At 44.4% G+C, this 4,033-nt stretch overlaps 1 long non-coding RNA gene across 1 annotated transcript; it reads right to left on the reverse strand.

Moving 5' to 3' along the window:
- Window positions 1-3,307: 3,307 nt before the first annotated feature.
- LOC119653145 lies at window positions 3,308-3,587 on the reverse strand. Its single transcript, XR_005249640.1, has 2 exons — window positions 3,504-3,587; window positions 3,308-3,427 (listed from the first exon to the last, which is right to left on the reverse strand). It is a non-coding gene; the product is annotated as an uncharacterized LOC119653145 (long non-coding RNA).
- Window positions 3,588-4,033: the final 446 nt, after the last annotated feature.

A 4,033-nucleotide genomic window follows, 5' to 3' on the forward strand; every position in this document is an offset into this window, starting at 1 on the left:
CAGTTTGCAGAAAGTTTGGTTGTTCACGCGTTAAAATACATGCGAGCACGATTTGAGCTCTTTGAAAATGAAGGGAGTTTTTTTGTTTCGATGCAGTATCTGACTCGGCCACAGCTCGCGTATTACATCAGCAAATGATTGTGGATCGCGATACGTTTTGCCGTTGACAAAAATTTAACCAGGCACGGCTTGCTCCCAGGTCTTCTTTGTATGCGCAACGAAATCTTAATAAAATGGTCGACAACAGATTCAGATTCAACAGATTCAGATTATTTTCATGGTACATGGTCGATGCCTTCAACACACGATGCCAGCGTTCGACCAACCCGTTTGCTGCCGAATGACAAGGAGTAGTCCTTGATCGTTTACAACCGAGGAGTTTCGTAAGGTCCCCGAAAAGTATCGATTCAAATTGAGGCTCTTAATCGGTCGTCATTACCTTCGGAGTACCGAAACGCGAGACCCAATTCATGTAAAAGGGTTGAGCTACGATAGACGCTCTGTAATCAGGAATAGGGACGGCATTTGGCCATCGCGAGAAACGGTCGATCGTGGTTAAAATGTAACGGTAACCATGGGATGGTAACAGTGGACGGACTAAATCCAGATGAGCTTGTTAAAATTGCTGGTGAGGTACCGGAAATTGCTGGAACGAGTTTTTAGCATGCCTGCTGATCTTGGATCTGTAAACACGACCGAGTCTGTATTCCTTGGTGTGAACAACGATGTAGGATGCACGTTTCCTCAACGATGACGGAACGTAAATCCTTGTTACTCCGAGAGGCGTGTCATAAAACAATTCGCCCTGGTTTTCAATCTCCGCCGGTGTAAGTTGGAAGACTCTCCTTACACTCGGCAAAAGCTTTGAGCGCCTCATCTGTCCATATAATTTCCGACTTGTCATTTTTAATGGCCCGCGTAAATATTCCATCAACGGGGCCTGGATAGACCGTCTTAAGTTTTTGATAGAGGTCGGTTGCCTTCACTCCCGAATTGCCTAGACGCGTGAGTCGCGCGGTCGAATTCCTACGCTGATCTGGTGTCCAAAGTATTCAACTTCCATGAGTCCAAACATGCACTTTGCCGTGTTTACCATCACTTCAGAATCCTTTAGTCAGTTGAACAAGGTACGGAGATGTATTTCATGTTTTGATTCATTCTCAGAATAGACCAGAATGTCATCCAGATAACTTGAGTAGTAAGGGCCCAGTCATGGCCTTGAATTTTATTAGGTGCGATAGGGATAGGTTGCAGTGCTAGGCCCCGCCCTGAAATGTCCAATAACTTTGGATTTGCATGGGACACAGCAACAATCTGGGCCTTGAATTATCACCGTATACTCATATAATCCGAAGGGTGTTATTACGGCTGCTTTCGAAATGTCTTCCTCAGACATAGGAATTTGATGATAGGTGCGGAGTAAGCCTACCTTCGACTTGTCGTGTTTAGGCACCAAATGAAGTGGGCTGGGCTGTTTGACGGTCGAGAGTAGCCCTTGTCCATCAAATATTGGAACTCTGCCTTTACCACTCTCCTTGACCGCTCTGCTACGGGTGGACCGGTGGTGACAATGTGGTGACGAACCTTGTGTGTTGCGTATGAATGGTCTAGCGAGAGATTTATTAAGGACGGAAACTCTTTAAGGATGCTGTGCACTGCAAATGGTGGAAATGGATTCGTATTCGCTAGTACCGATATGTCCCGAAATCGGGAATCTCGTAGTTGTGTCCATTATGCGGCGATTCTTGATATCCACCACAAGAAAATAGAATTTTAAAAAATCGGCAACAATAATGGGCTGTGAGACGTCTGCGATACAGAAACGCCAAGGGAAATTTTGCCTTAACCCGAGTGTTAAGTTCAACACCGTATGTCCTTATTGCAGATCCATTTGCCCCATAAAGTTGAAACGAGGTCAGTGTAGATATTCTGAAAATTCGCTGGAGGGGTATGACGGAAATGTCCGCGTCGAAGCGTGAATGTGAAGCCGACAGTTCTTGCGACAATTCATCTACTTGAGTGGTAGCAACCTGCCATCCTTGCTATATCGGGGTCGCGCACTTCAACAATTTTGTCAGCCATCTAAGCTAGACGTTCCAACACCGACGCATCGGGAATTGATAAAATGGCCTGAACCCGCGCGGGCAACCTCTGCGTCCATGGTCTTTTTACGATATTGTCGTTGACGTTCTTGCCAGTCTTTACTCTCATGCTATGCAAAAGCTGACTTGGGTTCCGGTCTCCAAGTTCCATGTCCATCAACAGATCCCGCAGCTCGGCGTCCTCGGAACGCGCATAGGTACTAATTAAACGATTTTTTAAGAGTAGCCTACTTACACTCATCGAGGGATCATCCACGATGTCTGCTACTTGCTCGAGAACGTCCTGATCCAGTTCATTGACGACGCGATCGAACCTGCCTGTACCGCTTCTCATATTATATGTGCGAAAGTGCGCTTCCGGTCTAGTGAACCATAACGGTGGTCGAGCTTTCCTGAAGGAGGCAACTTAACTGCTATTACGTCGTCGCTGTTTCTTTGTCGTTGATCAAACAAAAACAAAAAAAAGGAGCTGGGAGCGATTCGTGGTCCCCAAGTCAGCAAGAAAAATTGCAAACTCTTGGCCGCGTTCGACAGACGAATCCTCCGAAGAATTTTTCGCCCCCTACATGAAGATGGACGATTCCGCAGTCTGCAGAACGATGAAATCTATGAGCGATACCATGACCGTCAGATTCTGGATAAAATCCGGCTCAATAGGTTACGGTGGACGGCTTACTTAATCCGTATGGATGAGGATGATCCAACCCGGAAAGTCTATAAGGGCAATATCTATGGTAGAAAAAGAAGACGAGACAGACCCTGCCTAAGATGGAGCGATAGCGTAGGACGCCAGGCAGCTTTTAGGGATATCGAATTGATGGACCTCGGCGCAAAACCGGGATGTTTGGAGATTCTTATTAAGGCAGGCCTAGACCAGATACCGGTTGTTGCGCCGTTGATGATGATGATGAAGGAAGAAAACGGAAGTAGAGGTAAAAGGATTGGAAATCATATCATTATGGTACTTCCAAACCGGCCATTGAATACTTGGCAGTGAAGGTGGATACAAAACTCAATTTAAGCCAAAAAGTAGAGGACATTTTTAATAAAGAATCCAATGTAAGTATTGCTCAAATAAAGATGACGCTCGATGCAGGAGGTAACTTGCGGGTTGTTCACAGCCCTGATGGTGGGCTTAATTTTGGGTAGCGGTACTACAAGTTTTACAGTACCTTCTTCACAAAAGCTTAACAAAAAGGAAAATATCTTTTTTCTCCTTGATTTATTTTTCTATTTCATAGTTCCATTTTCGATATAATACTTATTCCGTAAAATTACAGCGTATGATTGCGTGTTACATTGGAAGCCTTCACTTTGCTCCACGGCTTTAGGATGGTTAGGAGTAAAAAATATTCAAATAGTTATAGACAGATTATTCCGCTTTGCTTAGGTTCTACTCACCCAAAGTGCGTTGCTAGAGACCGTTAAAATCAAAAGTAGGGCGGAAACTAAATAAAATCTCACCAACATGTTGGCTACCTGCGGCTGTGAACATTGGAGAAAAGTTGAAGCTTTTATAGCCAAATTATCGGAATCACGTGGGACCCTATTTCGACAAGGAATAATACAATTTTCATGAAAATTTTCTGGTTGCATATATGGAGCGGATAATTTGATTTGACTGTTAATGGTAGAAAATCGGATCATTATACATAGCTAAGGTGGCTGCAATCAATTTTTGTGTTAGATTTGATTTTGGATGGTAATTTTTTAAGGGTGATAAACGGTCTCAAAACAGCTTTATGAAACCTTTACGAACTGTTGTAGGATAGATTTTTTATGCTGCCATGTACTGCTATGTGAAGCATTGCAGGTCAGTGGTATCAGTGGCCGCTCCGAGGAGCCCAATCAGCGCTGCGCTGTTAAGAGCAAGAGGACAGACTGCAACCAGTTCAAATCTTCAGAGACAGCACGTAGCATTCATGAAGAGA

This window comes from Hermetia illucens, chromosome 3 (genome assembly GCF_905115235.1).
Source record: "Hermetia illucens chromosome 3, iHerIll2.2.curated.20191125, whole genome shotgun sequence".
Taxonomy (NCBI): Eukaryota; Metazoa; Arthropoda; class Insecta; order Diptera; family Stratiomyidae; genus Hermetia; species Hermetia illucens.